The 25,936-nt window shown below is 53.4% G+C and overlaps 1 protein-coding gene across 5 annotated transcripts in view; it reads left to right on the top strand.

Annotated features, from left to right (window-relative positions):
- SH3BP4 (SH3 domain binding protein 4) overlaps nucleotides 1-25,936 on the top strand; it is a 102,273-nt gene that overhangs the window by 37,165 nt on the left and 39,172 nt on the right. Inside the window, exon 2 of one of the 5 annotated variants that reach the window (XM_074398819.1) lies at nucleotides 12,011-12,135. The exons of the other annotated variants lie outside the window; for them this stretch is intronic. The gene's annotated coding sequence lies outside the window, so the exon portion shown is untranslated. The remainder of the gene's footprint in view (nucleotides 1-12,010; nucleotides 12,136-25,936) is intronic. 5 annotated transcript variants of the gene reach the window in all.

The following is a 25,936-nucleotide window of genomic DNA, read 5'->3' as shown; positions in this document are numbered from 1 at the left end:
ACAGGTTGCCGTCAAAACTTCAGAACAAAATCATTTAAAATGTTATATAAAATCACCTTTGGGCTATGTGTATAAAGTACAGATGAAACGTAAATGAATTTAGGCTGGGCATAGTGGCTCATACCTGTAGTCCCAGCACTTTGGGAGGCCAAAGTGGGCAGATCACGAGGTCAGGAGATCGAGACCATCATGGCTGACATGGTGAAACCCTGTCTCTACTAAAAATACAAAAAATTAGCTGAGTGTTGTGCTGTGCACCTGTAGTCCCAGCTAGAGGCTGAGGCAGGAGAATCACTTCAACCTGGGAGGCAGAGGTTGCAGTGAGCCAGGATTGCACCACTGCACTCAGCCTGGGTGACAGAGTGAGACTCCGTCTCAAAAAAAAAAAAAAAAAAAAAAAAAGAGACGTAAATGAATTTAGTGTTTAGACTTGAGTCCCATCTGCAAGGTATCTCATTGTGTATATACAGATGTTCCAAGATCTGAAATCCAAAACACCTCTGGTCCCAGGCATTTTGGATAAATGGTACTCAGCCTGTATTTAGTTCTACTTTGTACTTTGGTTCTACTGACTGGCTCTGGTGTATGGTGGGGGGTGAGGATGGAGTGACGCCATCATCCAGCTGTCGAGGATACAGGATATAGAGCCTTCTCTGGCCAATGGCTCCATTGATGTCCACTGTGGCAGCTTAGAAATCTAAAAAGTAGGCTTACAAGTTTTCCAGTTTACCCAAAACCAGCCTAAAATATGCTTCACCTCAACCCTTCACGAACTATGTCCATAACTACTGGGTTGGACTTTTGGGCCCATTCCTGAGGTTGTTAGAACCAAATGCATTTTGGGTGTTCCTGCATGTTCACCAGGAACGCATGGAAGTCTGGCCTGAAACACTCAGCTCTGCAGTGTGGACCAGCTCTTGGTGTCAGGCCGGCCTGTGGGTTGAGCTGGGTGAAGAGTTCATGGAGCATTTTCAAATCTTTCACTCCCTCAGCAACCTCTGAGATGGGCAGAGCCGTGAGAATTCCTTTTCCCAGTTCGCAGATGGAGACTCTAAGGTCTGATGAATTCATTTGGTGGGGCTGTTGTCAATGAAACACCAGCTGCTGGGTGGTTTCCACAGCGGAAACGGATTGTCTTACAGGAATGGAGGCTGGGAGTCCAAGACGCGTGTCAGCAGGGCGGGTTCCTTCTGAGGCTGAGGGAGAATCCGTTCCAGGCTTTTCTCCCTCAGCTTCTGCGGGTTTGCAGGTAGCCGCTGGCTGGTAAAGCCTCGCCCCCATCTCCATCCTCCGGTCGCCCGCTCCTCTCTGTGTGCATGTCTGTTAACTCCCCGCTTTTATAAAGTTGCTGGGTCATATTGGCTTGGGCCTCACCTGGTGATCTCACTTCAGCTTGCTTACGCCTCCAAGACTCTGTCTCCAAATAAGGTCACATTCTGAGGTGTGGGGCATTAGGACTTAACATGCAAATTTGGGGGGCACACAATTCCATGCGTAACATTTGGGAAATGGGGGGAACGGTCTTGGTGACTGCCTGGAATGAGGATTTGGGATGTAGATGACGGTGGTCATCTCTGTGTGTGAATATAGCTTTCTGTCTGACTGTGGCGGGGTGGGGGACCACAAGCTGTCTGTCATTTATCCACTCGCCCTTCCAGACCCACTGAGGTGGGAGGAATCCTCTGCAGATTTGTCATCATCTGAGACCCTCAGCCATTGTTAAAACAGCTGCTCAGACGGACAAAGTGGCATAACTGCCCTTCTCCCTGCAGTGCACTGTGGGAGAAGACGCTTGTGTTTTGACCTGCTGATGACAGCGGAACCTTGTCTTCTTGGCATTGTGGTTTATGGAGATTTGCCCCAAATCATGGTTAATGACAACCCTGATGTTTCTTGAAACAACTGGAGAATAAGACATCTTCCAGACTTGATGCTTCCTTGATCCACCCACACTAAGACACGCGGTTTTCTTGGGGCCCCTGAAAGCTGATGGGCTCACACTGGTGTATGGTGGTGCCCGTGGGAGAACAGCGCCTGAATGAAAGATCGTGCCCCTTTCTTCTCAGCAAGGCTGGTCCTTGTCCAGAGACCTTGGGCCTCCGGAGCAGTTGATCAGGAGTTGGGGAGGTGGAAAGGGGCCAGCAGTCCTGTCCACTGAATCCATCCACTGGAACCTCCCAGACATGACAGTTAGATCTAGATTCCCTCCTCCCCTCCGCTCCAGCACTGAGGGGACCAGTGATGCCACGTGTACACCTGTCCTTGCCTAGAGTCCAGTGCTGGCATCTCTGGGTCCCCTGTCAGGGAAGCTGGGTCCACCCATACTTAGGCATGAGGTATGAGTTCACCCAGTCACCTGTCTGTCCAGGGAGCCTGCCGGGGATTTATGTGATGAGATGCAGCTCAGCTTCAGGACTGTGAGGCCGTTAAGTAAAGGCGCTGCCTAAAGAAGCTGCCAGAAGGAAAGCTCCAGAGGGTTTGCAGGGCCCTTCTCCAAAAATGCGAAGAGAATCAGCACCAAAGCCACAGTGACGGAAGGTGTTGTTAGCGCAACCTCTCTTTAAATAGAGAAGGAAGCGCGGCAGCTTTTTGGATTTGGGAAGAGGTGGCATCTGGAGTTGTCCAGCAAAGATTTATTTTGCACCTTGGGGGCGGGAGCTGGACAGCCTGGGGAGAGCTGGGTGGCAGCGAGGATGGAGAGACTGAGGCCACATGCGGGCCACACACAGGTCATTTTCCTCGGGGCTGCTGGAGGGCGGCTCTCCAGGGATCTCCGTGGCCTCGGCAGCCCCCATGACAGAGTCGCGTGGAGCGAGCTGGGGGAGGGGTGTCATAAAGAGGAAGGCGTCGGGGGCTGCTGGAGAGGGACATGTTCCTGCCATGTGGGCTGTGGGTCTGGACAGCAGCTGGCAGTCTTCGGTCTAGGCCTTGCCCACAGCCTGGGAGGCCGGGGAGTTCCTTTGAGGGGAGCAGGGTCCCTTCTGGGAGCACTCGGTGGGGCAGGGAAAATACACTTGCTATCCCCGCCTTGGGTTTGTGTCAGGAAGTGCCCCGGGGAGAGTGAGGCGGCTGAGATGATCCCCTGTGGCGGGTTTCAGGAAGCTCCTGTCAGCTGATGTTCGGGCCACACGCTCTCTTGGGGTGATCTTCTGTGTCACAGGACTCACCCTCTCCTCCTTTCCTCACTGGCCCAGTAGTAACCGCGGCCACTTGAGGGGGGACCCCACTGAGGCAGGTCCCGGGTCTGCCCTTTATGACGGCCCACGATGGACCCGCCTGATGAAGGGGCACAGCGGTGCCAGTGCCTTCCCAGAGTTCAGGCTGGAGATTCAAGTACCCTGACCGGGGCATAGGGGCTTGGGGTACAAAGGAAAGAAGGGGCACCTGGTTCTCAGAGATGCTGGTTGCAGTGGCTTTTAAAAATCAGTATTCAGGCCGGGCGTGGTGGCTCATGCTTGTAATCCCAGCACTTTGGGAGGCCGAGGCAGGCAGATCACGAGATCGAGAGACTGAGACCGTCATGTCCAACATGGTGAAACCCCGTCTCTACCAAAAAAATACAAAAATTAGCTGGGCGTGCTGGTGTGCACCTGTAGTCCCAGCTGCTTGGGAGGCCGAGGCAGGAGAATTGCTCAAACCAGGGAGGCAGAGGTTGCGGTGAGCCGAGATCGCACCACTGCACTCGAGCCTGGGTGACAGAGCGAGACTCTGTCTCAAAAAAAAAAGAAAAGAAAATAAAAATTAGAAAAAAAACCAGGAAATGCACGCGCACTGTGGAGGACGTGGGCAAAGCTGCGGAAGTCTGAGAAGGCAGGCTACGGACCCGCGAAGACAGCACCTTCGTATTTTCACTTCCCCCAGGTTTTTTTCAGGGCCCTTTTTATTTTTTTCTCTTACGTTGATGAGGTTTTCAACTGTTCTGTTTTGACATGGCTCTTTGGAGAACAAGCTACTTTGAGAAATATTCCGAAAAGCTCTGAGCAACATGGTGGACCCGTCTCAAAGGAGGGGGATGGACGGATGGACGGATGGCCGCGTCCTGCCTTCTGTGCCGTCAACAGGGCTGTCTTGTGATTCCAGAAAGTCAGCCTGGGCGCGGGTGGCTGCGCGGGAGTCATGGTGGCACCTGCCGTCCGCCCGTCTCTTCCCACCTTTTGCTTTTGTCTCTGGTTTCGGATCTTTTGTCGTATTTGTGCATCTATTTTGTCACACTGTTGTGGCCTTTTTCGTCGTGTTCCTTGATTCTTTTCCTTTTGCCTGTGTGATTTTGTACGTCGCTTGGACACTTAGAAGGTCTGTGTCTACGTAGAGACCAACTAGACAACTAGGTTTTCTGTGACCTAATGGGCGACTTCCTTTCCTCCTTCCCTCGCCCTCAGACCTTTTTATTGATCTGAAATTCATTTTGTCTTTGGTTCTGAGTTGAAGCGCCGAACAAGGAGTCTGTGCTCTGAACACCAGCCAGCCGTCCCGGCATCACAGGGAATGTTTTCTTCCTTCCTGGGTGGTTGTGATGCTCCTTTTAATTGCATGTTAAATATTGACACGGGTGGAGGTCTCTTCTGGGCTGTCGGGTTTCTGCGGAGGCTAACTGGCCATGATTTTGGGAAGGTGTCCAGAAGGAAATTTCCCCTCCTTCTTTCACCATCTGACGGGGTCCCAGATTCCTCTGAAGACTGGGGCCACTCTGTTGTACCTGTAGAGAAGGTCAGCCTGAGGGGGAGGGGTCGTGGTGGCACGTGCAGTCCTGCGTGTCGCATCCATGTTGGCCAGCTCTGCTCTCAAAGGCGCCGGCTCTGTAGTGATGTCAGTGCTATGTGACTTGAGGAGGAGACCCCACTGCCGCAGTATGTCTGGGGTTCGTCTTCGGGGCTCAGCTGATGAGATTCTTCTGTTGCATTAGCGGTGCCAGTTGTTGCCCCAGAAGTAATGGCAGGTGACGGAGACTCAGCCTTGGGGTGAGAAAAGGCACAATAAGCTATTGTCACAGGCAGGGCTCCCTGTGAAGCGGACTGTGACGCAGAGGCCACTGGGCGGGATGTTTAGGTTTGCTGGGAAGCCCAGCAGTGAGGGCAGAGGACAGTGAGGCTGGGACGCAGCCTCCACACAGCCTGTTGCCGACCCCACAGGAGCGCTGGCCCGGGCTGGCCTGCAGCGTCACGCCGAGTCAGGATAGGGTGAGGGGCAGGCCTTGTTCCCCTGCGTGGGTCACTGGCTTGGTCATTGGGTGCGGGCTGGCCCCGGAAGGGGGCTGATATGGCCTCAGGAAGGGCTTCTTCCACTGAGACAGTTCTGGGTGGCCTCCGTGAAGGAGGTCTGGGGCACGTGGTGATGTCCGCCCCCTGTCTTCACCTGCTGTGGACACGCAGTGCGGAGCACATGTGCCCTCCAGGACGTGGAGGGGCCCTAGCGGGAAGCACAGGCCTGAGCTCTGCGCTGGACGGGACGGAAGCTCACTCGTGTTTCCTTCTTGTCTTGCGGCATCTCCCTTCTCTCCTGGACGAAAGGCTGTCGTGTCCTGGGACTTCTCTGACATCGGGAGGCTGGGGCTGTGCCCGGTAGGCAGTGTAGGCACGCTGTGAGTGGTTTCCCTCGCTGGACCCGCTTTACTGTGTCATTACCAAGGCGCAGAGCCGTGGGGAGACAGGCCCAAACATGTGCAGAGCAGCTGCAGGAGGGAGAAAGCTCTGGAAGCTTCCGGTGACACTTGACCTTTCACAGGCACTGCAGTCCTGTCCCTTGTGATGCTGTCCTCCTGTCCTCGAAGCCCACAGAGTTGTCCCCAGCGTGAAATGGTCTTTTGTCATCCTGGCGCCCGGCGCCTTCTCAGAACAGCCCCATGTTTCTGTTTTCCGCGAATCCCCTTTCAGGGACACCCATGGAACGTTCTCACTCTTCTGAGAAAGCCAGGCTAGCAGCTCATCCCCCACCAGTGGCTGCGGGACAGAGCCCGGGTTGGCTGTGCCCTCGTCCCCTCATGTGATGCATTGAGAACAAAGGAGGGGTTGTTCTCGTGTCGCAGAAGGACCTGCAGTTACAGGTCACCCTCCCTGGGGCGTCGGGGGAGCGTGTGTCCTTGAGACCCACTGGCAGAAAATGTTCCAAGGAAGTCTTGGCTGGTGTTGGTGAGGAAGAGCTGGATTAAATGGTGTTCTGGTAAAATGTTCCTGGATGTTTTCTTGGCTGTTCGTGGCCTTTATTCTCCTGGTTGGCAATAGAAGGAACAGGGCACAGCCTGTATTTGCTTAGAAAGCAACATATGAGGCTGGGTGCGGTGGCTCACGCTTGTAATCCCAGCACTTTGGGAGGCTGAGGTGGGCAGATCCCAAGGTCGGGAGTTCGAGACCAGTCTGGCCAACACAGTGAAACCCCATCTCTACTAAAAATGCAAAACTTAGCCGGGCATGGTGGCCCATGCCTGTAGTCCCAGCTACTTGGGAGAAGGTTAAGGCAGGAGAATTGCTTGAACCTGGGAGGCGGAGGTTGCAGGGAGCTGAGATCTCACCCCTGCACTCCAGCCTGTGCGAAAGAGCAAGACTGTCTCCTGGAGGTGGAAAACAAGGCAATGTACGAGTCTTTCCCCACCAAGCAGAAAGGACAGGATCTAAGTAAACACAACATTTGGATGCTCAAGGCTGAAGGGGGAGCTGAGAAGCCACGGTTCACGGTGGGATTCCTGTTCAGCCATGTCTGAATTTCAAAAGCCCTTCCAAATCAAGCAGGCAGCTACTTGAACTGTTTCAGGTTTTTCTTTAAATCCTGTAAACAGGGTAGCTGATTGGATTTTGTTTCAACTTCTCTTCCCACCCTTTCTGTCCTGTCTCTTTGTTTTTCAGTATCTGCTTGTGCCTTAGGACGGAGAGAATGTTTGAGATGTGCCAGGAGGCTCAGGGCTTTTCGTTGTGATATGAGGAATTCAGGAGCTTTCTGGTCCCAGGGTCAATCCTCTACCCACTGGGGCTTCAGTGACTTGAAACGCTTCAGCCCAGGCAGAGGCCACCAGAGGCCTTTCCTTATAAGTGCAGTCCCTGGCCCTGGAGGCTGTGGTCTCTTTGGGCTGCGGTGAACTCTCCTGAAAGGCGTCCACATTCCTGGCATTCTTTTGGCCTGGCATTGGTCAGAAAGCCGGGGTTTCTAAAATCAAAGGCAGGCACTGCAGCTTGCTTCTTCTCTGTAGATAAACTGGGGAGAGAGCAGGGGCTGTGCAGCCTGTGTGCCCCCACATGGGCTCGCCTTGCTGGGCTCTGGATTGTGGCTTGGCCAGAGCAGGCTCCATCCTGGGCAAGGCAGGAGGAGGCTAATGGGGGTCCCTTTCAGGCTCCAGCAGTTCCTTGGGCGGCCCACATGTGGTTTGCTTTTTCTGGCCCTGTGCCAGAGTTACTGGGGCAGCAAGACGTCTGGGGAGAGGAGCAGGAGGGTGGGACGGGTGCATGCCACTTCCATGCCCTGAGTGTTGCCGGTGACAAAGTTTGTGATTTGCATGTAGTTCCTGCCTCATGGGTTCAAGTCGTTAACCTGATTCTGATCCCACTCTCATCCCTGGCAAAGGTAGTTGATCCTGGTGCCTGTGGCCCTTCAGGACAAAGGAAGGAGCAGAAATGCTCTTGAGACCAGAATGAATGACGGAGGAAACCAGGCCGACAGCTGCTCCTCCGGGGAGTGTCAGCCAGAGGATGGAGCCGGCCGGGAGACCGGGGACCCACAGGTCCTCACCCTGTGGTTGTTCCTCACTGTCCCCCTGATGGCTGGGAAGGGTGAGCTTCAGCCCCTGGCGGCTTCAACAGCTACCCCTGTAGTTGTGTCTGCTTAAGCTCTGGGAATGCCCTGCCTGTTTCACAGATGAGAAACTCATCTCAGAGGACTCAGAGACCCAGAATACTTCAAGTTCAGAGGGTGATGAAGAAGTACCGGGGCCCAGCCTAGAGTCCGGCCGCATTTGCGTGCCCCCTAAACCACTCCTCTGTTCCCTTAGCTTAGCTAGTGCCTGGGAGGGCCCAGGGGCCACATAGGCTGGAGCCACGCCCCCCACTCTAACTCTGGCCAGTAGGAATAAACTGTGAGCCACAGACAGGAGACGTAAAAATGAACGGGTAAAGAAGATTTTTCTTCTTTGGACTGTAAATTCACACGACAGTCAAGGGTGCAGTGAAGAAATGGGTGATAGTGAAGTCACCTGCTCTTGGCAGGGCGACTGGCCGTGCCAGCTCTGCCTGGCCACCTCCTGCCCAGGTGATGTGGAAAGTCTTCAGGGGTCACCTCAGACTGAGGGTCTCCAAACGTTCCTAGCTCTGTGTGTTTGGTTAGCTTCTTTGTTGGTTTTGTTTTTGTTTGTTTGATTTGATTTGTTTTTTGAGACAGAGTCTCACTCTGTTGCCCAGGCCGGAGTGCAGTGGTGTGATCTTGGCCCACTGCAACCTCCACCTCACAGGTTCAAGTGATTCTCCTGCCTCAGCCTCCCGAGTAGCTGGGACTACAGGCACACGCCACCACGCCTGGCTAAATTTTTGTATTTTTAGTAGAGATGGGGCTTCACCATGTTTTGCTACGATGGTCTCAATCTCCTGACCTTGCGATCCGCCTACCTTGTCCTCCCGAAGTGCTGGGACTATGCTATGAGCCACTGCGCTCCGCCTGGTTTTGGTTTTGAGGTGAAAGTCACATAACCTCCAGTTGAGCACAGCACTGGGCATCAAGCGCATTCCTGGTGCCTCATCGCCACCACTCTCTCTCGTTTCAAAACTTCCGCATCGCCCTGGAGGAGCACCCTGTACTCACCAAGTCACCACTCCCATTGCCCCCTGTCCCCGCCTCTGACAACCACTAATTGGTTTACTTTTGAGGTTTGCCCCGGCCTCAGTTCTCATGGCTTTCCAGCTGTGACCAAGATCCTGGCTTTCATACATCCTTGGGACAGAGCAGCTAAGGCCAGCATCCTTAATAGAGTGACCAGGTCTGCTTGGACTGTCCATGGAGGTGGCCTGCAGGCGCTGATTCTGCACCTGCCAAGGCCTGACCTTCAGGGTATCAGCAGATAATCCAGTATAGGAGAAGGGCGCTTGGGGCCATGCGGTGGCAGAACGGGAAGCTGCGCTCAGCGTCTCTCCAAGCCTCTGCATTCCAGTGACGATTTCCGCAGGACCTCAGGAAATGAACCGCTTCGAGTGCCCGTTGGTGAGGCCGTCGGCTGCCAAAGGGAAGCTGGGGAATCTGGACAGAAGAGAAAGAAACGTGAGCCGCACTCCCGGTGACACATTGGTCTAAGAACAGCGCCTGCCTTCTTAAGAGGCTTGCTTTGTGGTGTCATAACTAGCCTGCCTGACACCTTCTCAAAGCAAGCATGTCGTGAGGACGAAGAAGGGATTTTTAACATACTTGAGGCTTTGGGGATAGATTCCGCTATTGTTTATTTCGAGAGCCTTTGAATCCCTGGCTGAAATCCGCTCCCATTTTTGAAGAACCTTCCCGTCAGATCAGAAGAGCCATGATTTTCCTGTCTCTGTGTTTGGAGTTGCCCCCCACCCTGCTGTTCGTTCATTATTTAAAGTTGACTGGGCAGACTGCGGTTTTGGAAGGAGGGCACCAGGATGTATTTCATTCTTGGGTCAGAAAAATACCTATGCAAAGAGCTTCTAACCAAGTATGGACAGAAACAATAGCATGTTACAGAAATCAGTTTCCTTGGCCCCAGTTTCTTCGTGGGTAAAGATGGAAGCTGTGTCTCTGAAGGTTCTCAACGACTAAAAAGGAATCAAAGATGCCCTCAAACTTGCTCAAGAAAAGGAGGCAGGATTATTGGAACGATCCAGAAATGGAGTGTAGTGAGTCCTCTCAAACTTTGAGGAATGAATTGGTCATCAGAAATTACGCTTTCCTCCGGCCTGTGCATCTGGCCCTTTCACCTCGCCTCTGCTGCTCACGGGCACACACCTGGCCCAGGAGTGACCCAGCCAGTGCATAGCAGCGCTTTGCAGGCCCTGCCCTTGGGCCGCTTTTGAGTTTCCCAGCATCCAGGTCCCAGAAGCAGCTTGGGCCAGCTCAAGCTCTGGGTCCACTGTGGATTGATTCACCTGTACCTGGTCTCCACCGCTGATGCATCTTGGGAGGGGGTGAGGCCACAGGGGTGTCCGGGCTGAGGGTGTACCTGGGCCAGGCAGTACAGGCAGTCGGGGAAGTGATACTCACTCATCCTCAGCTGAGCTTCTCTGCAAGCTCCCTCCCTCCCTCCTTCCTTCCTTTCAGAACTCCCACAACCCCATCACTTTAAGACCTGGAGCCTCTCTGGGCCTCGCTTTTCTCACCTGCTTATGGAGGTCCCCGAGCGAGCCTTAGCTGTGTGGCTTCTCTGTTAACATGTTATTGATGTGACCGGGGGCTGCCCTGTCCCTGGCATTTCACTGGTGCTCTTCTCCCATGCAGGCTGCTCTTCTGATCTGGGGCCGCCCTCTGTTCCCGGGGGATGTGAAGGTCAGAGGAGGGATTAGCATGACCCACTGGCCACAGTCATTAACACGGGGCCCCTCCTTCCAAGAGGTTAGCAGGAGGCTTAGCCGGAATGGAAAGCCTGGATCTTGGGGTCAGGCTGTGATGCTCTGTCCCTGAGCCGCTGACATGAAGGATGTCAGGCTGCGACGTTCACGTCCCCGATGCACAGAGCCGGTCCTGGAGTCCCACATGCGGTGTGCCCAGAATCTCCTTTCCACCCTGTTCAAGGGCCAGAGGAACTCGAAAGATCACAGAGCCCAGCCTGGCATTTGGCAGAGGAGGAAGCAGCGATGTAAAGGCCAGGGGCTTGTGCACCTCACACACTGGGGCCTGTCCCCACTGCCAGCAACCCCTGCGTAGATTCTGTCTTTTTCTGCACTGGTGGCGTCCCCCGTTGCCCCAGCTGCTTGTGGGCAGGCGTCACCTTGTTCTGACCCCTTTCCCTTCCCCAGGTTCCCCCAGGCCATTCTGGACTTTGCTGTCAGTAAACACAACTTGACCCTTTCCCTTCTTACCTTGTTATTGCCCATCAATCCCGTTCACACAGCGCTCACTTTTGTGTCCCAGCTGGGCCGCAGAGCCTCGTCTCTGCCTCCAGTTTTTGAGAAAATTAATTATAAACAGTGTTGACACAGTCTCCAGCGTGACCTGGGGCATCCACGGCTCTTCCCAGCTTTGGTCTTCTGAAGGTAACTGTTATCAGGAACAGAACACGTGTGTTTATCCTGGGCTCCTGGGCCCTTGGCATGGTCCTTTGAGAGGGCCTGGGAACCCCCTGAAACTACACACAGAACTTTACAAATGGAGGTGGTCTTCTAAAGAGAACCACCAGAGACTTTGTCAGATTCCTTAGATTTGCACCCTCAAAAAATGTTAACAAACCCTGAGCTGGAGGCAGGCCTAAGACAAGCCTATCACACTTGGAGATAAGATAACCAGGCGGCGCTGGGCCTGAGTGTCTTGGCTGCAGTGCGTAGCTGAAACGGAGATCACACTTGACAGGAACCAGTGTAAAGCTCTCCTTCCCTTTTTTAGCTTTTATTTCTTTTGCTTTTCATTAAGTGCAGATATTATTTGTCCACTTAAAGGACAGGGAAGACCTGGCTTCTGAAAATTATCTTTAGAGTTTTCGTTGAATTTGGTCTTCTGAACAATCCCTGAAAGTCCATGGTGCTCTCTAGATAGATTCATAGAAACTCACGGTCCAGGGCGAGAGGCAGCGTCCAGGCAGCCTGTGGGCAGGTGACGGAAAGAAGGGTCTTCACAAATTGTTCAGGCTACTTGGTGTCGAAGAGGAATTAGGAATTGGCTCTCAAAGGAGGTTGAGGTGTTTTTGTGTTTTTTGCTTTTGTTTTTTTGTTTTTGAGATGGAGTCTCACTCTGTCGCCCAGGCTGGAGTGCAGTGGCACACTTTTAGCTCACTGCAACCTCCGCCTCCCGGGTTCAAGTAATTCTCCTGCCGCAGACTCTGGAGTAGCTGGGATTACCGGTCTCTGCCTCCACACCTGACTAATTTTTGTATTTTTAGCAGAAACAGGACTTCACTGTATTGGCCAGGCTGATCTCAAAACTCCTGACCTCATGTGATCTGCCCGCCTCGACCTCCCCAAAGTGCTGGGATTACTGGTGTGAGCCACCACATCGGGCCGGAGGGTAAGTTTTTAAATGTTGCCGTTCTGGGGCCACGTCAGGTTTGGAGATGAGGAAGCTGCAGGAGAGAAGTGTTACGCTGCAGGGTTTGGAGAACTCTCCTGCAGGCTTATTTTATATTTAAATTGTGCCTGGTGGCTTGCAGTTTGCCAGGCTCTCTTGGGTTTGTTATGTTGTGTACTCTCTTCTCAAGGGCAGGTGGGTTGAGCCAAGTATTCATTAGCAGCCTCATTTTACGGATAAGGGAACTTGTGCCTCAGAGAAGCTGAATGGTCATCAAACCAAGGTCAAGCTGGATACAGTGGTTCTCATGCCTATAATCCAAGGGAGGCTGAGGCAGATGGATCACTTGAGTCCAGGAGTTCAAAACTAGCCTGAGCAACCCAGCAAAACGTGGTGTCTACTAAAAATTAGCTAGTCATGCTGGTGACAGTTGTAGTCCCCACTGCTCAGGAGGCTGAGGGGAGGATTGATTGAGCCCAGGAGGTTAAGGCTGCGGTGAGCTGTGATCATGCCACTGCATTGCAGCCTGCGTGGCAAAGCCAGACCCTGTCTCAATTTAAAAACAAAACAAAACAAGTAAAACAAATTAGGCCATGCGTTTGGCAGGGATGGGCCCAAACAGAATCTTCTGCTCCCAGTGCCATGACACAGGGCACCCTAAGCAGATGGGCTAGGTTCAGGTAACGGAAGGCCACACAAGATTCTAGAATTTGCAGCAGAGGGAGGAGTTGCCCAATCGTAGCGGACTCCGAGGAGGGCCTGGATCAGCTGCCAGCGGGAATGCTGATTCCATCCTGCCTTTGATCTCCTGATTTCAAAAGAACTTGAAGTAACCTGAACCTCGCTGCCATCTGCCCAGGCGTAGATGTGTGCCAGGAGGCAGGGCTGCGTCTAAGTTGCTATGAAATAGTTTTCCCAACTTGATGCTACATTTCTTTAGAAATTCTTCAAGCTATCACACATGAATAGGCTCCTGACTGAAGAAGCCCAGGGCTTTGGTGGATGGGGTGTGGCTGGCAGCAGGGTCAGCGTGGTCCTGTCCTTTCAGACTCCTGTGTTGGGGACCCAGGAAACAGAACGGAGGGGCTGGAACCATTGTGACCCAGGAGAGCCCTCCCTTGGCCAGGGCCTGGCCCTCAAACACCAGATTCTGGGGTGGACTTAGATCCTACAGACCCAGGCCACAGAGGCAAGGGTACCAATATATTCATTTGACAGGAAAAAAGGGGCTACTTTGGAGGTGCAGAAGGTGTGTCCTCACCATACGCGGGGAGCATGAGAGCAGAATGAGGGTCATTCTCTGGACGGAGTGGCTGTTTACTGTTTTTATCTGCTGAGAAGCAGACCCTGTTTTCTTCCCATTTCACCAGCACCAGTGTGTAGCCTCGACTCTGGAACTAAACTGTCTGGTCTAGGGGGTGACAGGTTCGAATCGTGGTGAGGAGCAGCCCCTGGCTCTGCTCACTATCCTCTATTGGGCCTTAGTTTGCTCCTCTGTAAAATGGGAGTGAGAAGTCACAGCCCAGATCCCTGGGAGGGTTCAGCCAACATTTGCTGCCTTTATGTCAGGGGAAGATAGGTTAAAATGCAGGTTATGGGAGTGTGGAGCCTTCCCAGTCACGCTCCTGTGCAGGGAGATGTGGCTCTGACATAAAGAAGCTGAGCTCACAGTGATGGTGACAGAGGCCGGAGGCTGCAGGGCTTGGAGTCTCTGCATCCAGGTGGCCCCAGGGATGGCCTCGCCCCTGGCCTCACCTCGGTGTGACTTTAGGGGCCACAGTCTGTTTCTGCTTTTTTCTTAGGTGGTTCCTAGAAGAGCACCTTAGATGGCCCTAGGTACCAGCCCTCTGTGGGGTGCCTTGCTCTCGTGGGACTGCAGGCTTTGGGGCTCCCTGCTAGCACCCTGACAGCTCCTAGCTCCTGGCAGTCAGTCGGCTTTCCCTGTTGGTGGCTTTTTCCGTGTGCCTCACTGACTAGGCCCGTTCCTAACTCCTCACTAAACACAAATTTTCTTTTTTTTTTTTTTTGAGACGGAGTTTCGCTCTTGTTACCCAGGCTGGAGTGCAATGGCGCGATCTCGGCTCACTGCAACCTCCGCCTCCTGGGTTCAGGCAATTCTCCTGCCTCAGCCTCCCGAGTAGCTGGGATTACAGGCACGCGCCACCATGCCCAGCTAATTTTTTGTATTTTTAGTAGAGACGGGGTTTCACCATGTTGACCAGGATGGTCTCGATCTCTCGACCTCGTGATCCACCCTCCTCGGCCTCCCAAAGTGCTGGGATTACAGGCTTGAGCCACCGCGCCCGGCTTACAAATTTTCTTTTTCCATGCTTCAGTCGTTCATTGCTGACGGTAACATCTGCTCCCAGTGTCACAGTCACTTTTCATAAAGGTAACTTTTCAGACTGTTTTCTCTGCACGTGTGTAATATTTTAGCCCCAAATGGGTTCCTCATGGGCCCGCTTTTAAGATGTCATTGCCTGTAGTGGCCTTGGTGGCACCAGGTCTCTTTAGAGTGATTTTGCTTCTTTACAGGGTTTCATTATTTGTTTCGAGCTTTTATTGAAATGAAGTTCACACAATAGCTAATTTACCATTACAGTTCTGTGCTATATAGGAGGCTCACAAAGTCATGCCGCCACCACCTCTCTCGATTCCCAGAATGCTTTATCCACCTTAACGGGCGGGCACCCATCCGCAGTCGCGGCCGCTTCTTCCAGCCCCTGATAACCGCTGCTCTGCTCGTGGTCTCTATGGATTCCTATGGATGTGTGTATTCTGGACATTACTTATAAACAGAACCATACAATATGTGGCCTTCTGTGACTCTCTTCTTTCACTGCAGAGTGTTTCCAGGGTTCACACTCCTTGCCGCATGTGTCAGAATCTCCTTCCTTTTTATGGCTGCGTAATATTCCACTGTACGGTGCGATCACATTTTGTTTACACTTTCATTTGTTGATGGACATTTGGGTCGTTTGCTACCTTCCGGTTATTGGGACTGGTGCTGCTAGGATTCAGGTATTTTGATGGTCTAATTCTATTCTAACAGCTGTCTTCTCTCATTTCTGAGTTCTTGGAGAGACCCTTGGCTTTTGATTCCTTCTCCCCAGCTCCGTGCCCGTCCACAGGATTCTAGGAATCTCGCAGGAGCTAGGGCTTGGTCTGTTGTTGAACTCCGTCTTGTTATGGGCCAGGAAGGGTCACTGTCACATGAAAGCCTCTGTTTAGTGCCGTCCGCTTGCGTAAGCGCTGCTTACGGAGAGCAGGGTATTCAACCACAGTCCTAGTCTGGGTGTTTGCACAGATGTCACACGAGAGGCTTGTGAAAAAGCAGCTTCCTGGGCCTCCCTGTGCTGGCCATGTCTGTCTGTCTGTCTGTCTGTCTGCCCCTCCCGGCCCTGCCGTGCTGGTGGCCTGGGGAGTGATATCCAAATTGGCTGCACCCCAGGGAGCTCCCCTACCTCCTGGCTTGCCGTGGAGAGGGAGGTGTCAGGGGAGCCCCTCGCCTGGGGCTGACTCCGGCTCCCCTGACCAGGGGTCCCTGTCTCCCCAAGATGCCAAGAGAGGCTTCCCTCTTCACCACTTCCCCCGGCATCACCTCCCCGAGGGGATCCCTGCCTCGTTGTAAATTATCCCTTTCCCGTTGGCATCTTGAGCGATGTCTCAGCCCTACTGAGTGAAGGTCTCCAAGGCAGGCCCAGAACCTGAATTTTAACTAATCTTCCCCTGACACCTTGAGCCCCTTAAAGCTGCTGAGCCCTTGCCCCCTCCACCCGCCAACGTGTTGACCTCGGCTTCCTTGTGTCCAGGCCATAGGTGCTTCTGCCTTTCAGAGCTTCAGAGGCAGCATGTTTGCTGATCCCTCCCAGGGATCCAGGCTTTGCAGGTTTCAGACACGTCTTACAAAATGCAGTGGGGGCAGACCGGGAGGAGAGGCAGAGCATGTTGGCTTTGGGAAGGGTGGCCCATTGTAAACAAGCCAGCGCTGGCCGTCCCCGGGTCCCAAGCAGGCTGGCTTGGTGGGGGTCCCATGCAGCCAACCACTGTTTTAGCTCCTGCAGCTGGAACCCCCCTGTTGCGTGCCTGCCTGTGTCCCTGGCTGTGGGAGGCGCCATGGGGAGGTTTTGATCTCTGGGTGGCCAGGAAGCCAGCCCGGATCCTGCAGCTGTCCGGCCCCAGCCACTAATCCTGGGCAGTAGCTGCCTGTCCTGGCACGGTGCTGGGCTGGCTGGAGCGGAGTGACCCGAGCACGGGGCCTGCTTTGTACCCAGTGCACACACCGGCTATGGCTTTTCTGACCTAGCGTGCAGGATAGAAAAAGGACAGCAGGTAGGAGATGGGAGTCAGCCTCAGTCTCCTTTGCCTTTGCTGGCTTTGTTCCGCGAGGCTTTTTTCCTTCCTGCCCTTTTCCTTTGGACTGGGAACGGGTGTGTTTAGAAAATCCCAGAAGGGCCACTTGCTGCCTAAGGGCATTGTCCCAAATATCGTGGGTTTGGTAAAGAGTGGATCCATTGGAAATCTGTGGGGTAGCATATTATTTTCAGGAAACAAAGCATCGTGCCTTTTATTTCTAGTGGATTTTTATGTGTGATACAAAAGCATTCCCGGAAGGAAGCCAGCAGATGAAGGTCCGGATGGTGCTGGGCTGGCTGCAGTCAGAACCACAGGACTCTGAGAAGCGAAGCGGAGGGAGAGGGCCAGTGCTCTCAGGCTCCCCGTGCTCTGCTTCGCCAGGGGCTGCCCAGCTTAGATTTCTGCTGGGCCAGCACCCCAGAGGCTCTGGGACGAGACTGGCAAAGCTAAGGGCACGAGGCGTGTTCCCGAATAGAAGCGTCCGTCTGTGCTGCAGCTCAGCTGCCGAAACCCTCCAGCCCTGACCCTCCATCTGGGCTCTGCCTGGGCCTGAGTTAGGTGAGATAATGAGAGGGGGACCCAGGGCAGGACCTGAGTGACCGCAGCAACACGGCTGGTGGCGTCCGGTGCTTAGTGATGCCGATTGGGGTGCTCCGCAGCGTTTGTGTGTCCTTACAGACAAGTTCATTCTCCAGATCCGTTTCATTCTCTCTACTCATCCAACCTGCTTCAGAGACTTCAATGAGTTGATGGAACATTTAGCATAAGGCCTGGCCCCGGCAGAAGGTGTCATGTTCCCCGTCAGGATGGAAATGATTTCCCTTTCCTAGGGCGGGCAAGAAATCAAGTAGAAATCACACCTGAGAAATCAAGTAGAGGGGAGGGAGTGGAGGCAGCTGAGAGGGAGGGTTCAGGTGAGACAGGTGAGTCCCTGCAGGAAGGCAGGGCAGGGGGTGCAGAGGGGAGCTGGACAGAGATGGAGAGACGGCAGGTGGGGTCCAGAGCAGCTCCCCACAACTTCCTCCAGGTTCCAGTGGAGACCAAATGGCCTGAAAAGCCCCAGATACTGAGTCTCTGATCCTTTACCACAGGGCTTCTCACCTGGGTGACTTTGCCTCCCCTGGCTCCCCAGGGACATATGGTCATGTCTGGAAACGTGGTTGTCACCACTCAGGAAAGAGGGTCCAACCAGCATGGAGTGGATAGAGCCTGGGGATGCTGCTGCACTTCCCACGGTGCCCAGAACAGCCCACAGCAAAGGTGGGTCCGGCCCCACATGTCAGCAGTGCCTGGGTAGAGAAACCATTTTCCAGAAAAGTTTGCTGTTTCATCTAGAGAACTGATTGACTGGTTTTGGAAGAGGTAGGAAGTTCAGATGAGGGATTTCCAGGCATTGCTAGGTGGGGAGGAAGAGGCCAGGCATTCAGGGCTTGAGGGGCTGCAGCCATCCGGACCCCGAGCTGCGGCCATCCTGAGCCCATGGGGGCAGTTGCGGGTGGTGCTTAAGAGGCAGGGTAGAGACAAAGTCTGAGCATCAGCAGAGATGCCCCTAGCCAGTCCCAGGGTGGACTCAGGACCCCGAGGAGAATGTGCCAGCAAGGAGCCTAGCAGAGCAAGGATGGACACTGGAGAGGCTGGATGTCAAGGGCAGGCAGGGGAAGAGACCCTCTGAAGGAGGCCAAGAAGGACCAGCCATGGGATGGAGGATGCCCTTCGAGTTGCCCCCTCCCCCTCAGGAAAGGGGAGCGCCACAGCTGGGTGGCTCGGAGGTTTCAGAGCTGTCAGAAAAGTTCCCCTGGGACTTGGCCCTCCATGTGAAACTTCCTCTCCAGCCTGGGTGGGAACAGTGTCATGAGCCATCAGGTGGGATCTGGTGCCTCGGGAGGCGTGGTACAGATTGAGGGGCTGCTGCAGGATGTGTATAAGCTGAAAGAAAGGAGTTCTGTTTGCCAGTCTCGCCTCCCAGCTCAGCTAGCCTGAAGCCCTCGGCTGGAACAGCCACATGGTGAAAGGGAGGCCCCTGGATGCAGCTGGGGCTATGTGGTCACCCCGATGCAGCTGGGTCTGTGTGGTCACCTGGCACGAGCTCTGGGCTGCAGCCTTCCTGCAGGGCACCAGGAGGGCTGGAGAGAAAATGCCAGGAAGAGCCAGCCGAGACCTGCTCAGGAAGCATGGCGATATAAAGCAGGGGCGGAGGAAGCCGGAGGTGCTGCGTCTTGTACGGCTTCTCCTTGTGGGTGGTTATCTTCTGATCTCTTTCTGGTGCCCTCTGCGTAGAATAATGCTCCTTAGGTACTTCCTGGCAGGAGACAAGAAAGAGGCTTCTCCAAGCTACCCGTGTTTCTCACAGTGTCCTCTGGCCCTGGATCACTCCTGGTACCCTTTCTAAGCACCGCTCCCTACGTCACTGTAAAAACTCCAAGGTAAACAAGTTATGAATTATCAAAGGGCCACCGGCCTCTGGTGAACTCATTCTCCCGCTGGGAAACCCGTTGGGTAGGTTTCGTTCCATTTTATCTCCACCTGGTACAGGCTTGTAGAAGAGGCCTCACTGAAAAACAGGCTGATTCACACACTTTGCTCATTTATGCTTTGCTTTATAAAAGAAAGCGATGGGAGCAGCTGCCTGCCGCCTGCCTGTTTTTGTCTGGCGGTCCTGTTAGCTCTACCACACCAGCACAACACTGGGAGTTCCAACTGGTGTACAGGGGCTGGGCTGACATTTGCCCAAGCGGCAGGTGGAGGGACAGCTTGTGTTCTCTGGGATTGTTTAGAAATCAGTTGATTTGCATACGAATGTTTCCCCAAAGCTGAGAGCTGAATGTTTATCACTGACCCATTGGTGAGTTTGTTTAAATAGAAATGGTTCCAGGTAGAATATACTTGCCTCCTTAACACTTGAAGGACTATCACTTGGGATGAACAGGCTCCCAGAGTGCTGTCTGCACCCTCCTGCTGCCCAGCTCCCCTTTGAGCTCTGAAGATGGCATCCAGCCTACAGTGTCTGTCTGTCTGCTCTGGGCGACTCTTCAAAGGCAGTTGGCCCCTCCACTTCCGAGGAACAAAACTCAGAGCTCACTCCAGTATGGCAGGATGGTTGAAAGGACCAAAGTGTCACAGATTGAGCCAGAGATAAGAGGATCTTAAAGGAGAGTTTGGGAGAGGGACCGTGGTGTGCCTAGGACCCTGGAGGACAGAGCACCTGGGTCATTGCATCCAAGCGTGCTTTGGGGATTCAGCTCCTTCTGTTGGGCTTCATTACTTCTCAGCTTCTCTGTCGTCTCTCTTCCCACTCTCCTTGGCCTCGCTCCGTGTGTCTTTGTTCTTTGCTAGCTGACCTGCCTGTGATGGTAAATGTTCGCTGGGTTCCTGCCCTTGACCCCGGCCTCATTCCCATATCCTTGATCTCATCCTCTCTATGTGGATCTCTCCCCAAATATCTCTTCCAGATCTAATCAAGATTCACCTCTCGGTTCCATAGCTTGTGTCTGCTCTTCCTATGGGCACCCCATGTCCAGGAGAAAATGCTCCACCTTCCTTTTTCTCCATGCTGCCCACAGTCAGCCTATTTTGGGGATCCCAGCTAATAGCATCCTTGTTTATGGATTTTGCTTGCCGCCTTCATGTCACCCCCAGGCCCTGCCTCTTGCTCCTGGGAGAGTGTGTTAGTCTCGCCTCTCCTCAAACCCTCCCTGCCCTGGTGGAGATGCTCAGTCACCTCCCTCTGGTGAGTGCTCGAGCTTCCTGGAGAGTCTTTTTTCAGGGTTACCTCCTGCACATCTGCCCTTCATCTCATCCCTGGGATCCCCCCAAGCTACTTAGGGCATGTCATCCCCTCCTTAACAGGCTGCCTTGCAGATTAGAGACCCCTCCCCATGGGGCACAGAGCATCTGTGCCCTACACCCCAGGTTTTCTCTCCAAATGGAGCCAATACACCTTCACGCACCCAGGAACAATGGGTGTGTCTGTGAGCCCCCTTTGCTCCGTCCCTGGGTCCGCTCCACTTCATCTCTACTTGCCTGTCTGCATCCTTTGGTGCTGAACTCCCGTGCTGGGCCCAGCCTGCTTCAGGGGGAGGCCCTCAGGGCAGGGGGCACACAGCAGGCCCCAGAACTGCTCGGCCAGCTGCGTGGTGGATGGAAAACCTTGGACAAGAGTCTGGGCTTCTCTCCACCTTGGTTTCTTCATTTGTGCAATAGAGGTCATAATCATTAGCTGTCTCATAGGGTACTTGTGATGCACAAGTGAATTAACTCACTGAAAGCACTTAGCATGGTGCCCGACACACCTAGCAACCAACCAATGTTGATGGATGCACTGGTTCCCTAGGGCTGCTGGAACTGAGTGCTAAGGACTGCGGACCTTAAAGCAAAAGCACATTCTCGCACAGTCTGGAGGCTGGAGGCTGGAAAGCAAGATGTTGGCAGGACCATGTCTCTGCAGAGACTCTAGGAGAACCCCTCCTCCCTCTGCTAGAACTCTTCCTCCCTCTCCTAGGAGTACCCCTCCTCCCTGTCTTGGGAGAACCCCTCCTCCCTCACCTAGGAGAACCCCTCTTCCCTCTCCAAGAGAACCGTTCCTCCCTCTCCTAGGAGAACCCCTCCTCCCTCACCTAGGAGAACCCCTCTTCCCTCTCCAAGAGAACCCCTCCTCCCTATCCTAGGAGAACCCCTCCTCCCTATCCTAGGAGAACTATTCCTCCCTCTCCTAGGAGAACCCCTCTTCCCTCTCCTAGGAGAACCCCTCTTCCCTCTCCTAGGAGAACCCCTTTTCCCTCTCCTAGGAGAACCCCTCCTCCCTCTCCTAGGAGAACCCCTCCTCCCTATCCTAGGAGAACTATTCCTCCCTCTCCTAGGAGAACCCCTCTTCCCTCTCCTAGGAGAACCCCTCTTCCCTCTCCTAGGAGAACCCCTTTTCCCTCTCCTAGGAGAACCCCTCCTCCCTCTCCTAGGAGAACCCTCCCTCCCTCTCCTGGCTTCTGGCAGTTGTTAGCAGTCTTCATTGGCTTAAATCTGTGTCACTGCAAAAATGTCTGCCTCCATCATTATGTGGCCCTCTTTTGTCTGTGTCTCTGTACTAGATTTAAATTTCCCTATTATAAGGACACCAGTGATTAGATTTAGATCCCATCCTAATTCAGTATGACCTCATCTTGACTTGATCACATCTTCGAAGACTCTATTCCCAAATGCTGTCAAATGTACAGGTACCAGGAGTTAGGACTTAAACAAGTCTTCTGGGGTGGCTCAGTTCTACCCATAACAGTGGCTCTCACTGTCTTCCTTGGATCATAGTCTCTGTTAGAGCTCATGCTGAGAACAGCAGCAGCCTTGCTTTTCTTTGTATTCCTGGCGAAGGCTCAGTACCTGTGTATTCAGTGAATGTCCTTTCTCTGGACTTAAATTAAGGAAGACTCCAGTTCTGATAACTCTCAGGTTATTAGAACATATGCCTGTGCCAGCTGGAAATGCGAAGACTGAGCGCAAGGACTCTTGCTTTTGGGAGGCAGCCCCATTTATATACAAGAAGGGACCCACCCCGAAGCCCTCCGTGCGGTTGACTAGCGTCCATTGAACGGTTGCTGCTGTGTTCCAGGCTCTGTGTGGGGAGTGGGGATACCGAGAGACGGGCACAGCCCTTGCTGACCCGGAGCACACAGCTTGGCTGGAGAGACACACAATTCAATAAGCTGTTACGATAAAGTGATTAGATTCTATTATAGGGAGAGCATGACGCTGCTGCACGCATACTTGGTGTGGACACAGGGAGCAGCTATTGGTTTAAAAACTCTGGCATCTTCCTTCCAGCTGTTTATTGGTGTTACAGGGCACTGACGGTGGCTCAGGGAACCGAGAGGGACAGCTGGCCCAAAGGAGGCACAAGAACCGTAGCTGGGACCAGAAGGGCCCTGACCTCGGCAGACCGTACCCAGGGTCCCTGCTGCACAAGGCACAGCTGAGTGATTGACAGCACAGGCAGTGACCCAGCATCTTCACCCCATGGACAGGTCATTGCTAACAAGGCTCTGCCCCCACAGGTTGAGAAGGGTGGTAGCTAAGAATGTGTTCTGTAATGTTCTATAAACAGGAACTGAAGGGACCCCCGAGTTGTCTGCCAAGTTTTCATCCTGGTTGTGGTCATGTTTGGATGGCTGTGTGTCCCACCTAAAGAACGCACACCCTGTGTCTGAGTGGGGACAGTGAGCAGCTGCTGCAAGGGAGGGCTCTTCCTTTTACTGCCTGTGTGCCTGCAGGCCTGGCCTGACCCCAGCCCGGCTCACAGTTTCCCTCTTCCACCTGCCCGGCTGGCTGGGCTGTGGTGCCTGCAGGGTGCACTGGCCTGGCACCAGCCCATGTCCCTCGCTGTCACCCAGCTTGCTTCTCGCAGTGCATTACACACATCTAACCCCAAAACACTTTTCCATCTTGCGCTGTGCCATCGCCCCAGCTTGGTCCCTGCTGTAGTCCAAGGAGCTGGAAGAAGGAGCCATAAATGAAATTTTAGTATTTTACTGAGGATCAGGTGAGAAAGCCAAGGACCACACCCAGAAGAGTGCACAGGCCTCTGGGAGCGGGGCTGACTTTCTGCGCCTCAGCTGTGGACGCCGAATGTGTACACTAAATGCAGGTGGTGACACAGCTTTTCTCCCAGGCTGCAGAAACTTCAGCCCACTCACAATAAAAAGAAATGTTTCCAAAACAGCCTTTCGTTCCCTGGTCTTTTCCCAGAGTTACCGTCTCTTGAATCAACCGGGGTGAGATTCAGTTGTGAGAGAAAAAAACACGTGAAGACCCTAAATGCCGATTCGCAGGGCACATCTGGCCAGCGTGGGAGGAGAGGAGGTCTTCAGGCCTCCTCTGTCTGAGTGGCCTTTTCCCTGGCCCGCACGGTTTGCTGCCAGCCCTTCCTTCCTCCTATGCAGAAGGTCCGGCCCACCTTCCCCACGATCACAAAGCGGCCGTGTGTAAGGAGCTGTTCCCCCCGCCGCCCCCAGTTGTCCCCCATGTCTGCGCAGTCCTTGCATTTCTCAGCCCACCCTTCCTTGCTCTCCGCCCTTGGATGATTTTCACTCAGCTCCGACCAGCTGCTGGAAATTTCTCCTTGGAGTTTGAGCTTCAGGCTGTGACTGTGGATGGCCGTTTGTTCATTTGCGTTAATAATTATTTTGCTGGTTGGTGCATATGCTGCAGCAGACTAGTTGGCTCCCACCTGGAGGAACTCGATTTTCTGGGGAGATCAATGCCGCCTCAAGATCTCCCAAGGTAACTGCTGGGCTGGGGATGAGGAGCTCCCTGGTTTTGCCCACCGTCGCTTATGGGGGCTCCATTGTGCTCTGTCCTTTTATTCCCAAGACCTTCCCCCCATTTTCTAATGATTTGAGCATATTCCTAGTTAATCGCAATGTTCGGGTAGCTCCAGTATCTTAGTGAAATTTAGTGTGAAAGCCTCAGTGATTTGGTTGCCATTAAGAAATGTCTTCGCATGGCTCTCAAGGTGATGTAACAGGATTTTGTAAATTTCACTGTGGATACAGAGGCTTAATTACCCATTGCCTGCCGACATCAGCCTCATCCTTCAGGAATATTTGCTGAGCAGGATCCAGTGATGCCAGCTGGTTGCGGGTCTTAGGAAGGTACACTCAGCGAGCACCTCCTCCCCCTGTCTTGGGAGCTGTCCCTCTGTGTAGTCTTGGAGGCCCCATTGCGTTAGCTGTGAGAGGCACTCAGGAAGCAGCGTCCACACGGCGTTGAGGAGAACGAGTTCTGAGAACAGAGATCTGTGTCCAGGCCTTCATGGCTTTACTCTTTAGGGAAATGTTTGTTTCCTGGGGCTGCCATAACAAAGCACCACCAATCGGGTGTCTTCCCATGGAAGTCTGTTCTCAGTACATCAGACATCAGCCCGATGTTCATAATCAAGCATCAGCAGAGCTGGTTCCTCCCGAGGCTGTGAGGGAGAATCCGTCCCCTTCTCCGCTCCTGGCTTCCGCTCCTCTGCGTCCCTTCTTGGCTTGTGATTGGTCACCTTCTCACTGGGTCTTCACATCACCTTTCCTCGTATGCTTCTCTCTGTGTCCACATTTCCTCTGTGTATAAATGAGAATGCCAGTCCTACTGGATTAGGGCCCTCCAGTTACTTCCTTAACTTGATCATCTGCAAAGACCTTCTTGCCAAACACAGTCGCATTTACAGCTATTGGGGATGAGGACTTTAGCATCTTAAAACGTGAACATAGTGACTTCTCACTATCATCCTCTCCCTGGCCTGGTGGCATTTAGGTTTTAGCCAAAAGGTGCTTGTACACAAGCATTTCTGTGTTATCCTTTAACCCTTTGTTTGGACCTTAAGTAGCTCAAACAAATGCAAAAAAGATGCAGTAAATATCGCTAAACCTTCACTACGTGCAGCCCATAGTGCTCACAGCTATCAGCGGAGGTAAAATACAGGAGCTGATCAGTAGCTAATAAAGACATTATACTACTCACTTTAACGAAGTACCTCTTAACCCAATCTGGTTCAATTCTCTGCATTCCAGACCTCAGTGGTACACTTGGGAAGCAGCAAGCCCGAGTAAACAAGACTTTGAGCTCTTGTCGAGGAAAAATGTAGGGCCTGGGTGTGAGATGGGTCATGATGAACAGCTCAACTTCTAACCTCTGCAGAGGATGTCCTGGGCCCGTGCTGCATTATCTCACGTGGAAGCCCTCACTGCTGCTGTCCCTCCCTCTGGCAGATGGGGACAGTGAGGCAAAGAGGTCAGCAACTTTCCCAGATCACATGGCTGATAACCGCAGGGCTTAGATATGACTGCAGGGCTCTGTGGGGAATGCAAGGATGGTTTGAGTCCAGTGTTAGCCTGAAGGACTGGCAGTGAGACACTGTCTGTGACCGTGGCGGGCACAGCCCACTCTGGTGAGCCAGCGTATCCCAGGCAGGTAGAGGAAGGTTGGGAAGAAAGAGCCTGTGGGCAGGTTCTTGAGGACCTGAGTGGTAGGGGTGGGGGCAGAGGATGGGCCTGCCTGAGAACAGATAAAGATGGGAACCACCAGGAAGGCTGGTTGTTTAATATGGTTCCCAGCCTGTCTCCGGAGTAACATGTAACCCAGGGCAGCTCTCCCTCAGGTGCCCTCCTGTATGGTGTTGCCAGAAAGAGACCACAACTATAGGCGCCTTGCTAGTTAATCCTAAGAGTGGCTGAGCTGGGTCAGGATGAGAAAGGTGCAAATGAGGGGCCTCGTGGGGTCTCCTGTGCTCATCAGCATCAGTCACATGGGGGATACATTGCAGAGATTTGGGGGACACACATTTAGCTGGGATTAAGCAGCTCAGATTAGAGCGATAGTTCTGGGAGAGTTGCTCCCCAACCCGGGGATATTCAGTAAAGTCTGGAAACATTTTTAAATGTCACAAGGTGAGGGGGCCAGGGGGAAGAGAGGCAGAGGG

The sequence above is a fragment of the Saimiri boliviensis genome, chromosome 5 (genome assembly GCF_048565385.1).
Source record: "Saimiri boliviensis isolate mSaiBol1 chromosome 5, mSaiBol1.pri, whole genome shotgun sequence".
NCBI lineage: Eukaryota > Metazoa > Chordata > Mammalia > Primates > Cebidae > Saimiri > Saimiri boliviensis.
This window is presented reverse-complemented; position numbering and strand designations above follow the sequence as displayed.